The sequence below is a fragment of the Chinchilla lanigera genome, unplaced genomic scaffold, assembly GCF_000276665.1.
Source record: "Chinchilla lanigera isolate Chin_1 unplaced genomic scaffold, ChiLan1.0 scaffold00055, whole genome shotgun sequence".
Taxonomy (NCBI): domain Eukaryota; kingdom Metazoa; phylum Chordata; class Mammalia; order Rodentia; family Chinchillidae; genus Chinchilla; species Chinchilla lanigera.
In genome coordinates, this window is record NW_004955456.1 from 8,519,673 (window position 1) to 8,532,134 (window position 12,462).

The following is a 12,462-nucleotide window of genomic DNA, read 5'->3' on the forward strand; positions in this document are numbered from 1 at the left end:
AAAAAACAAAAACAAGAAAACAAAAACACAATATGATTTGAAAAGCCTAGCGTAGTGGCACGGTGGTAGAACGCTTGCCTAGTATGCATGAGGCCTTGGGTTCAACCCCCATTACCATAAAACAAATAGAAAACCCAGAGCAAACCACACACACACACATATGCACATGCGCAACCACCACCACCACCAACAACGACAACAACAAATCAAACAGGTGATCGTTAAAGCCAGGATGCCCTTCCCACAGCATCTCTAAGGATAAACTTGAGCCAGTAAAACTCTTAGGATCCCTGCAGAGCAACAAAGGCCTCATCTTCAAGTGTTTAAATGAAGCATAAAAAACACACAGAAACCAGGCATAAAAAACACAGAAACCAAACATACAGAAACCAGGCAAGTTGGTGCACACCTGTCATCCCAGCACTCAGGAGGCTGAGGCAAGAGGATTGCTATAAGTTTGAGGCCAGCCTGGGCTACACAGCGAGTTCAAGTCTAATCTGAACTATATAGCGAGACTCTGCCTCCAAAAACCAACCAACCAAACAAACACACACACAGAAACATACAGAAAAGCGTGCATCTGTATGCAGCTTGACAGGTACTCACAGAAGAAGCAAACCAGCAAGTGAGGACAGGGCAAGCAGCGGCACACACCACCCAGCATCGGCGGACTTCGCCTGCGCTGCCTTCGGTCCCTGTGCCCACCCCTGGCCCCCGAGAGCATTTGCCTCCTCAAAACTGTCAGGCAGCTGCCCAGGTGATTCATGTGCCTTGCTGGGGTTGGAAGCCGCTCCTGGAAGTCTCAAAATCTCCTCCGGGAGAAGCAAAGCTGTAGGGTGCTTTGCTCCTGCTGCGCCAGCTCCAGTAGCTGCCTGGCTGGGTTATCAAGGGCCGCGGGCATTTCCTGTCTCTGGGGTCTGCGGAGCCCCAGGCTCAGGAAGTCCAATTGGCTGTGTCCAGCACGGGCATGCGGCTCTAGCACGCTGGCAGCAGTTGCACAGAGAGGTATTTTTGGAAGGTGCAGGAATTCTGTGGCCATTTGGAAAATGCCTGCTCACAGCCTGGGCCGGATTTTCATTCAAAAATGATGATGTGGCCGAGGGGCCTGACCTGGCCACTTTTCCGGGATCCAGGGGTGGGGAAAGTGAAGAGACATGTTCAGTTTTTTCCTTTTTCTTTAAATTGTATCACCATTTTCTTTTCTGCCTGTCTCAAATCCTGCTGTCCCACAAGCACTGACAGAACCGTGAGGCGTCTCCTGCAGCTTACGGGCTCTTGGATGTTGGCTGCAGGTAAGTGTCTTATCCTGTCCCAGATTTGCCAGGCTTTTGGGTCACTTTAAATGCAGTGAAAGTTTAACTCTTTTTCTCACCAAGGCTCTGGGCTCTGCTGCCCTCGTCCAGTCTCTTTGCCTTTCCTGGTAGGAGCCCAGCTGGTGCAAGGGCTCTCCTTGTCTTCTCCCTGTGTGCCTCTGCCCCTGTGGCCTTCATGGACAACTGTAGCTTCTGCTATTCATCTATGCATTCATCGCTCACCCAGCCAGCCATCTACCCACCTATCATCCATCCATCCACCCACTCACCCATCTCTCCATCCATCCGCCCACCCACTCATGCGCTCACCCACCCATTCATCTATCCATCCATCTATCCACCTACCCACCTACCCATCCATCCATTCATCCATCTATCCATCCATTCATCCATCCATCCATCTATCCATTCATCTACCCACCCACCCATCCATCCATCCATCCATCTACCCATTCATCCACCCACCCATTCATCTATCCATCCATCCACGCAACTACCCACCCACTCATCCATCCATCATCCATCCTTTCATCCATCTACCCAGCACCGGATAGGCAGTTGGACAGCCACAGCCAACTTCTGTCATCACCATTTCTGTTCTTTCCCACGAGGACCCCGCCCCCTGCTTTCTGCCCCCTCTGAAGCATCTCTGCTCCTATAGCTGCAAAGGTAACACATTATTTCTGTTTTGTTGCAACCCCTCTGCCTCTGTCTTCTCATTCGAAGCTCTGTTGGGCTGGGATAGGAAATTAAGAAGCCACACTTTGGGCTTGGGACAAAGCTTGGTGGTCTGGCACCTACTTAACATGCATGAGGCCCTCGATTTGATCCCCAGCACTATTTAAAAAAATACAATCTGGCACAGTTGTTTTCTTTAATTCTTTCTTTCTTCCTTCCTTTCTTTTTTTCCTTCCTTCCTTCTTTTTTTCTATCTCTGTCTCTCTCTCTCTCTCTTTCTCTGTCTCTCTCTCTTGCTCTCTTTCTTTCTTTCTTTTGTTTGAGACAGGGTTTCACTATATAGTCTAGGTTGGTCCTGAACTCATGTAGCCCAGACTGGCCTTGATCTCACAGCAATCCTCCTGCTTCAGCCTCCTGAGTGCTAGAATTACAGATACCACCGCACTAGGCTAAATTTTCCATTTCTGATACCTGCTCTGCACCTCATCTTCTTACTAAGCTGGATGTTAAAATGCAAATGCCATGGAGAGAAGTCTGCTGAGGCTCTGTCCTTCCCCCAAGCAAAGCAGTGCCACTGTCCCCAAACCTCAAGTGCCAGAGGGCTCCGCTGTTCAGAGGCTGCCCGCTCCAGCTGTGTCACAAGTGACTTTCCTTCCAGGAGGAGCTGGTGCTGCAGCAGGAGTTGCACCTACCAGGGCCAGGCCCAAGTCAGAGGCCAGCAAGCACCTGCCTGCCTCCTCTTCTTCCTTGGGGACAGAGGGGCCACTGGGCTTTTTCATGCACCTTGAGTTGCGAGGGTTAGACAGTGAATTTTCTAGGAAAATTTTTTATTTATTCATTTTAATTAGATAATCCAAGCACTGGGCACAAAACTCCAAAATGTGCCACAGAGAACAGTGATGAGCAGGTCTCCTTCCTGCTCCCATTTCCAAGTCCTTCGTGTCCTTCCCAGGGGCAAGGCCCTGTTTGCTGTGCCTCCGTTCAGAGATGGGCTCTGAAAATGACAACCCTTGTTGTTTGTGTATTTTTAAAGAATACACATGGAAGCTTGGTGTCATGATGCATGCCTGTCATCTCAGCGCTCAGAAGCTGAGGCAGGAGGATCGAGGAGAATTTGAGGTCAGTCTGGGTGACTAGGGTGCATAGTAAGCTCAAGGCCAGCCTGAAAGATGTAGGGACACCCCGTCTCAAAAAGTAAAAAATAAACAAACAGAAAAGTCCCCAAACCCCAAAGCAAAACAAATGGGTACATTATACACATCATTTTGAACTTTGCTCTTTTCACTTAAGAGCATATTTTGGCCAGATACGGTGGTAGCACCCAAGAGGCCGAGTGGGGAGGATCACTGTGAGTTTGAGGCCAGGCCGGGCTACATGGTGAGTTCAAAGTCAACCTGGAATACATAGTGAGATCCTATCTCTAAACAAAGCAAGTATATTTTGGAGACTTTTTTCTTATTAGTAGATGTAGTACATGGGTTGGGGCCAGATTTGGAAAGCTGGAGGTTTGGCTTGTTCCCAAATGACCCGGAGCTTTGCTTCAGATCGGGCTGCTCCTTGCTGCCGGCTCAAAAGCTGAACAATGCCAGCCACAGGCAGTGCAGCCCCTGGGTCACCTGGGCCGTCTTGCCAAGGGAGACGTCTTGGCACAGGGCAGACTTCCCTGAAGGGGTTCATGTTCTTCGTGTCTACTGAATCCTCGCATGAGCAGTTTGTTCCCATAGTTTACTCTGTGCTGGGCGGAGGAGCCAGACATTCAGCTCTTGTTCCAGTCTTGTAGGTAGGGGGAGGGCTTTCCGGGCAGTGTGGGGTTCATCTCAGAGAGCTGCATCTCTGCTTTGTGAAGAGCGGCCAGCAGTGCGTGCTGGTGACGGCTTCGGTAATACTCAAACCACGGTGAGCTCTTTCCCCGAAGGCGGCTGAGCTGTAGCAGGTGGGATGGGACTCTGCCTTTGCTTTATTGGTAAAGACCGGCTGGGTGGTTCGGGGCTGCCCTTCGGTCTGAGAGTGCTATCGCCTCCTCCTCCTTCCCCACACCCCTTCCTGCTGATCTTGCCCATTTTCCTCAGATGAGCTTTGGAATCTCCGTGGCTCACTTCTGGCGCCTCAAAGCAGCTTGGACTTGTTCATGGCACTTAAATTTTTCAAAGGAACATATCATGGTGGATATTTCTTTAAATTCCTTGGGTCAAATTGGTTATGAGATTTCGCCAGTTGGATGAAGGACAACAACAGCAGCAGCAACAACAAAACAAAAACCAAAGACATGAGGTGTGATGAAAAAATCTGGTGAATGCTTGTATGTAAAAGAATGTATTACATGAAAAGCCACATTGCCATGAAACTCCCCCCCCCTCAAAATACTCCTGAGGGGAGTGTGTGGAACTCTCTTAGCCCACCGTTCTGGCCACTTTCTGAAGCAGTTCTGGGATCCTTTTTTTTTTTTGAGACAGGGTCTCACTATGTAGTGCAGGCTAGCCTTGAACTCACTTATGTAGCCCAGGTTGGTCTCAAACTCATGAGAATCCTCCTGCCTCAGCCTCCTGAATGCTAGGATTACAGGTGTGCGCCACCATGCCCAGCTAGAATACTCCATGGGTGTCTTCAGTTGTGCTGTCCTGGCTGCCTTGATGCCCTGAATTGATTCAAATGTTTCCCTTTTATGGTCATTTTGACTTTGGGGAATGTCAGAAGTCGCATGGTGCCAGATCTGGTGAATAAGGTGGACGAGGACACAGCATCATGTTTTTATGAGCCTGCCTTTCCACTGGATGGCACTTGGCAGCAGCATTTACCATATTTTTGATCACACCTCAGAAAGACATTTAGGAAAGAGGACTACCAGAACTGCTTCGGAAAATGGTAAGAATGATGGGATGAGTGTGTTCAAAGGGGGGGATTCATGGCGTAGTCTTTTGCTGTAATAACTTTAAAAATCTAAACATTTACAGTGCTGTATATTTTGATCATCTCTTGAACACCAAGCCCTTTATCTTAGGAAGGCACTATGCCCAGGGGCTTTTGGAGGTTTGTTAGCTCATTTGATTGTTCATTAAAAATCACAGCTTCATTAAGATATAATTCAAATACCAAACAATTCACCACTTAAAGTGCCAGTGGCTTTTCATGTAGTCACAGAATTGTGCAACTTTCACCTCAATCACTTTTAGGACATATTCATCACTCCCCAAAGAAATCTCAAACTCACTCTCAGGCACTTCTCATTTTCCCTCAAATCCCCCTGGCCATCTATCAATTTACTTCCTGTCTTTAGGACATTCTAGACATTTCACATAAATGAAATCATACAATATTTGGTCTTTTGGGGCCAGGGATATAGCTCAGTGGCACAAGTGCCTGCCTGGCAAGTGCAAGGTCCTGAGTTCAATTCCCAGCACCAAAAAAAAAATTAGGTCTTTTGTGACTAGCTTTTTTTACTTAGCATATTTCCAAGGTTCATCTTATTTTGTAGTATGTATCAATCACTTTTTATGTCTGAATGCTATTCAATTGTAGGAATAGACCACATTTTACTTATCTACTAATCAGTTTATGAACATCTAGGTTATTTTTTACCTTTTAACTATTATGAATAATTCACATAGATGTTTTTGTGTGAATTAACACTGGTCTTTCTAAGATACCTATTGGATCTCATCCCTATAGACAACAAAACTGGTTCCAAGATGATAGAGCGGTAATCTTGGTTAGAGCTGTTAGATCCTGAGCCCGTGCTTCTTTAGTGCATGTTAGTAGAGTTGAAATAATTGTTTAGTCAAAACCTCTTGTGGATGTCCCTTTAGCACTTGCAAAACCGAATGATTAATTTTCAGTTGTGCAATTTCAACCATCTCCTCTACTTCTCTTTGGCCTGCTCTTCCTTCATAATTTTCGCTTCTTTTCTCTCAGGTAGTCAGTTCCCCACTCATCACTATTGGGACAGACTCCCCTGTCGCTCATTTACACTTTAGGGTGCAAGGGAATTGTGTGCAATTTGACGTGCGTATTCGAGAGCTATGACCACGCTGTGACAGCAACTCCGCCAGCAGTGGGCAGAGGTAGGATTTGAAGCAAAAGAGGGTGTTTCCTGGGAAAGCTCTTTCTCTCGTTCTGTTTCACGGATTCACAGGTGAAGGCCTTCTTGGCCATCTCCGTGGGGGAGGGGGAGCGGCAGACCGCCTCCTCAGAGAGACTCACCTCTATTAGCCCACGCGCACCGTTGCTCCGGCAACCGCGCAGGCAGGTGCCGCCCAGGAGCCTCGGGGCATGCGCAAATACAGGGCGGTGGCAAGGGGCAGGGCGCTGCGGGGCGGCGACGTCAGACCCCGCCCCTCGGCGCTTGTCCCGCTAGCGCCGCTCCAAACCTCGACCCCCCCCATGGAGGAGCCACCCGGAACTCACCAATCAGAGAGGCCGACACATCTCCCGGCCGGACTAGCGGCAGCCAATCGCGGCTCGGGTGAGATTTAGTGGACGCCGGGAGGCTGGCGGCCAACGCTGAGGCGGCGACCGTGGGAGTCGCTGCTGAGGCGGCCACGCGAGCGGCTCGCGGTGTCGCGTCTCCGCGGGGCCGGGCCGGGGTGGCGGCGCCTGACGCCTGGCAGTGAAGGAGGGAGCGCGGGAAGGCGCGATGGCCGCCACCTAGGGCGGTGGGAGAAGCGGGCGCGCCCAGGATGCCGGCGAGGGGGCGCGGCGGGTCCTCGCTCGCCCCAGGTAAGGGACGCCGCGCTCGCTGCGGTCCGCTGAGCCCGGGCCGGTCGCGCCCCGCGTCCCCGCGCCGCTCCCGCGCGCCGTGTCCGCGTCTGCTCCCACCCCTGCTCCCGCCCCTTCCCCGTCGCGCGTGTCCCTGGTCGCCTCTCTGCCCGCTGCCCCTCTTCCCCTCCCGCTGTCCCCGTCTGTCCTCGTCCCAGTCCGCAATCTGGGGGGCTTCTCCCCCGATTGAGATCGCCACCCTCAGGCGCCCGACTTCCGCCTCCTGTGCACCGGCCCTCAGGGGGTCCTGGGTCGCTCCCTGCACTCTGCCCTTGCCCCTCCCCTCTCGCGTCCCGCTCCGCGGTCTTGGGGGGCTTCTCCCCGGAATGAGACCCCCGCGCGCATGCATCCGCCCTCCTCTCCCTGTGCCGTGTCCTTAGGTTGTGTACTTGTCCCCTATCCATTCCTGTCGCCTATCCCCTCGGGGGCCCCTGGGTCTTTCGCCCCTGTGGTCCCCGACACCTTTTCCCCGCTCGCCTCGTGCTTCCGTCAACCACCGCAGCTAACTCCCCTTCCCTTACCCTTGAACTTTCAGATACTTTCCCACTCTCCGAAGGCCAGGGCTATAGTTTCAGCATCACCGTTCGTCCTTAAATCAGCTCTGCTCATAACAGGGAAGTGGCCCTGGGGCTGGTGCACAGTGGGCCGGGCGCGTGGTGGGTACTCAGCAGGTTCGCCTCGTCCTCTTTCCATGCCCGCTGTGCTCTCTGGATGGTGGTAAAACCCAGTATCCACAGGGGGATTTTGGACTCTGTACCTGAAGAGCGGTGCTGGGACATGGCAGGACGAATTAGTAAAAAAGGGGATTAAATTATCAACTAGTGACTGCACTTACTCAGCAGAGACTGAATTCTGCCTCTGTGTCCTGTAGTGTTTTATCAACCACTGTGAAGGATGCTTAAGCTGCACGGTGATATAATCACACGCGCCTCTCCCGGCTGCAGTGTTTACCTTTCCCAGCCGCTGTCTCGCAGCTGAAATAGCGGTATATGTAAAGCTAGACATCTAGAGATCTACAAAGAATTTTCATCCTTTAAGAGCCAGAGGGAGTCAAGTTTGGCTTTCTTAGAATCAGCAGCTGAAGGAATTACATTTGCTCAGGACTGGAAGTTTCGACAAGTTTTCTAGGAGTTAAAGAGGAACTATCCACCAGGCTCTCTCCCTCTCTCATTCCCGACACTGTTCTGGCTGTCAGAGGATAAGAAGTCATGTTTTAAGAAGAATACATCTGACCTTTAAAGATTAATTATAAAAGCGCTGTTCTGGGCCTTGTGCTATTCTTGCCTTGTTTGCTCTGATGATCTCAAGCCTGAATCAGCTTTTTTGGCTCCTGGGCTCCCCTGGACAGGCTGGAGAAAATCCTGTAACTGAGCTGCTCTGGGTGCTGTCCGGTCAGATCCCAGCTTCATCTTGGAGATCTTGTGGCTTCCTCCCCACGCTCCTCTTTGGCACGAAATCTTGTATTGCTATTTACATATCTTTACCGTTGTTTGACTTTGCAACCTACTCTTGCCTACTCCTCACTGCTTATTGTGCCTGGTGCTTCATGGAAGAAGTTGGTGGGCATCAGCCCTGAACTTTTGAGGATCTGTCATTTTTGTCCATGGTTGTACTTAGCTGATTTTGGAACTTTTTGCTTTTGTCTCAGAGGAAGAGGGGTCTTCCTTTGTAAGGCTGACATCTCTGATCTCCCCCATGCTATCATTTTTCCCCCCTCAGATGTATAAAAGCTCTGGTTTCCACCATCCAAAACACCTTCCTAGATACTTCCCTCTTCTCAGAAAACACGGTGTTGTGTCCCCTTCGTGTTTGATGTTCTCTGTTCTCTCATTTCCTTGTGTGCTTATACTTCCATTCATGGCTTCAAATAGCACCTGTATATTTAAAGTTCTCAGAGATGTGCATTTAGCCCCACTTCCTTTAAGTTTCAGGTTCCAGTTTTGATCTCTCTACTGGACAATAGCACATAGATACTTTGTACCTTAAGTGTGGTTCTCTTTTCCTTCCCCATTCATGCTCCCCATTACCCTCTCAAGCACACATACGAAAATTACTTTTATTTTTAAATCTTTACCCTAGAATTCACCCTGTAGAATCATCTTCTTTTCTCCTGACACATGTCTGTCACAGATCGTCACCGATCCTGTGATTACTACCTCAGATCTTTTTCTGTCCCCATGGACTGCACGTTGGTCCAGACCTTGATAGTTTTTTTCTGACCAGAGCCAGCAGCCTTTGGGCCTGCATGCCTCTGGGTCTTGCACTCTTCAAATGTAAATCTGATCCGGCCACTTGTTTTCTTTAAAAATTCTCATCAGCTTCCAAACTGCACGATGAACTAGCCCTTTAGACCTCCTGTAACGGGGATTCTCCTCTCACTGGGTCCTTGTGAGCCTTGTGAGTACCGAAAGCAGTTAAGGGAACAGGCCATTTAACACACTGTAATTAAGGCTGTGCAAACGATTTATAGAAATGACTACAGGGTCCTCTCTGAGCACCGCCCCGGACAGGGTGGGGAAGAATTTCTGTCCATGCACACGGAGTGCTTTTTCAGATTCCTCCTCAGTTCAGCTTAGGAGGTGACTTTTCTTTGTGTTCCACAGCACCCTACCGCCATCTCCATGACTATTGTGATGGTTTGTTCTCTTATTTTCCTCCCTGACTAGTTAGTGGTTGTTATGGTGTATAGCTTGATAGCATTTTTGAAATAACAAGGGCTGATCCTGCACCAGACTGGATGAATGAGAATCTCAGGAGCGATTCTGTTGTGCACACCTAACAGGGCTTTTGGAAGTGATTGGATCATGGGGAGTTATAGCTGACTTGCTCCTAGGAGGTGGGGTCTGGTCAGAGGAGGCGTGTCACTGTGGGCATGGCCTGGAAGGTCTCTCTCCCTTACCTGCTCTTCCCTTGCCTCTCCGTGCTTCCTGGGCCCTGCCCCTCTGCCGTGCTGCCCTGCCTTGGAACCAGCAGACTATGGACTGAAACCTCTACCGACTGCCAGCCAAAGTAAACCTCTCCCTTAAGTTGTGGGCGTTGGTACTGTGTCCCGTGACGGGAAAGTAACTAATACTAGACAGTGGTAGTGCTAAGTCCAGCATCCAAAGGGAATTGATCTTTTGCCTAAAAAAGCCTAGTATGAGGGATGACAGGACAAATTGATGAGCTCCAGCGGCTGCATTGTGTTATAGAAAAGTGCCAGGCACGTTGTAGGCATTCAGTAAAATAATAAAACTTTCCAAAGAGCTGACTCTAGACAGGAAAAGTGAGGGAAGAGCAGCATTTTGGGGAGAGGGAATAACACGTACAGAAGTGTATGATAACCTGCTGCATTTGAGAAAGAACTGGATTTGGGGAGGCTGGCGGAAGGGCAGGATGAGAGGTGACTCTGGAGAGCAGCTCATGAATGACCTTTTATGTCCGAAGACCTTGCTTTATTCTAGAGTGGTGAGGGACCTTTGGAGGGTTCCAACCTGGGAAGACCTTGCAAATTCTGGCCTGTTTCCATCCCAGGGTGTGTCTTGCTGCACCTAATGCTCGAATCCACCTGGAGAATATACATGCTTACAGTCATCATTGCATGCGGTAAAGCTTTCCCACATCTGCCCCCAGTTTGTCTTCCTCTTGATGTTTGTTGTCAAAGTACCTGTGCACACCTATAATCTCAGCACTCGGGAGGCTGAGGCAAGAGGATTGCTGTGAGTTTGAGGCTAGCCTCGGCTACATAGTGGTTTGAAATCCAGCCTGAACTATATAACAAGACCCTGTCTCAAAACCCAAAACCAAACCAAAATAAAACCAAACAAAAAAGCGCAAAGTACCTGTGATTGTTTCATTCATTTGACATCTTCTCTTTCCTAGCTCTGAGGGCAAGACTTGGAAATCAGGATGGGTTTTAATCACTGGCTGCACGGGTCACATGAATGAGTTTCGAACATCTTGAGAAAGATCCCTCTGATTCTTCTGGTGGCACCATGGAGGGTAGGTTGGAGAAGGACAGGACTGGAGCTGCATGGGGATCATTACAGAAACCCAGGTGAGGGATGAGTCAGGGAGGCCAGTGGGTGGGTTTGAGGCTCAGTTTTTTGTTTTTTTTTTTTAATGTTGAGATCAAACCCAGGCCCTTGTGCATGCTAGACAAGCACTGTACCACTGAGCCACTTCCCCACTCCTAAAATGACTTGACTGCTGGCTTGGTGGGTCTGTTTATCTATTAAGGAAATACAGGAAAAGGAACAGATTTTGGAGAGTGTGGAGAAATCCAGTGGTACCACCTTGATGGCCAAGAGACAGCTCAAGAGTGGCTGGGCCGGGGCTGGGGATTTAGCTCAGTGGCAAAAGCGCCTGCCTGGGAAGCGCAAGGTTGTGAGTTCGGTTCCCGGTACCGGAGAAAAACAAACAAACAAAACAAACAAACAAAAAAAAAAAGAGTGGCTGGGCCTTAGGTGGAGATGGGCATGGAGGGTCTGTACCAGGGTGGAAAAAGAAGGCATCAGAGGCCTGGGCCAGTGGTTCTCAACACAAGCACTACCTGAAAACCACCTGGAGAGCTTTAATAGGTGAAGCTGGCAGAATGAAGCATCTACAGAGATTCTCATCCATTTGGTCTGGTGCAGGATCAGACTTCCCACGTGTCTATAATTTGCATCTAGGGCTGAGAACGGGACCTAGAGCAGGAAGTAAGAGCACTGGAACCCTGAAGAACGATTTCACTGGGCATTTCAAAATCAGGATAAGTATCACCTTTGCTGGCAGGTTTAACTTCCCCAGATACTTTGTATATGTAGTACATGTTTGGTATGATTTCACATGAGCCCATTTTTTTCATGGCTAGGAGTTCCTTGAGGTCTGGGATCACACTTCATTTGTCTCTTTGTTCATCATTACCTTGAACAAGACTTGCCGTATTTTAGAAACTCGGTGAATGTAGGTTGAATGAATCCGTTGGTAAATATCGTAAAGCAGACCTTGGATTCATGGTTTTGCAAGCTGCTGGGCTGTTTCTTTTCTTGGTTGCTTAACAGTTCACTAGTCAAACTTGCATAGTCATTCTTGTTTTAAACACAGAGATGCACAATCTTTTTAAATTAAAGTGGACTGAGAAAACTGTTACTTGCTCCATAATGACTTGGATTTTAAGGTAGTTAAAGTGTGATGGTTACTACTTTAAGCTTCATCTTTAACAGATTCTATTTAGAACGGACTTAATTTCAGATGGTTGAATCATGTTGATCTTGTGTCTTTTAAAAAATAGTTTTATGATTTTACGCTTATAAAGTTTGACTTCTGTTTTTTTTTTGGAGACAGGGTCTCACTGTGCAGTTCAGGCTGGTCTTCAACTCACTTTGTAGCCCAGGCTACCCTCAAACTCGCAGCAATCCCCCTGCCTCAGCCTCCCAAGTGCTGGGATTACAGGCGTGAGCCACTATGCCTGGCAAAGTTTGACACTTTAACTAGAACAAAAACTGTCAAATTGATACAGGATTTTGAACAGAGGCATAACACTTTGTTTTTAACTAAGAAAATTAAGGGAGTAGGGAGTACCCAGTAAGCCCTGCATCTAGATGAATCTCACCAGCATTGGTGATAGAGAGGGGAGGAATCAGTGATTTCTAAATATTTAATTACCATTATAGGAACCATTTGTAATTGTTCATATATTGATATCAGTATATTTTCTATTTTCTCGTGGTTTGTTGTTTTCTTAAGATTTTGTCAG

At 48.7% G+C, this 12,462-nt stretch overlaps 1 protein-coding gene across 3 annotated transcripts in view; it reads left to right on the forward strand.

The window, feature by feature from the left end:
• Positions 1 to 3,689: 3,689 nt before the first annotated feature.
• Tpst1 (tyrosylprotein sulfotransferase 1) overlaps positions 3,690 to 12,462 on the forward strand; it is a gene marked incomplete in the record, with an annotated part of 93,530 nt that continues 84,757 nt past the window's right edge. For 2 of the 3 annotated variants that reach the window (XM_005396711.2, XM_005396714.2), the window contains 1 exon segment: positions 6,477 to 6,704. 3 annotated transcript variants of the gene reach the window in all.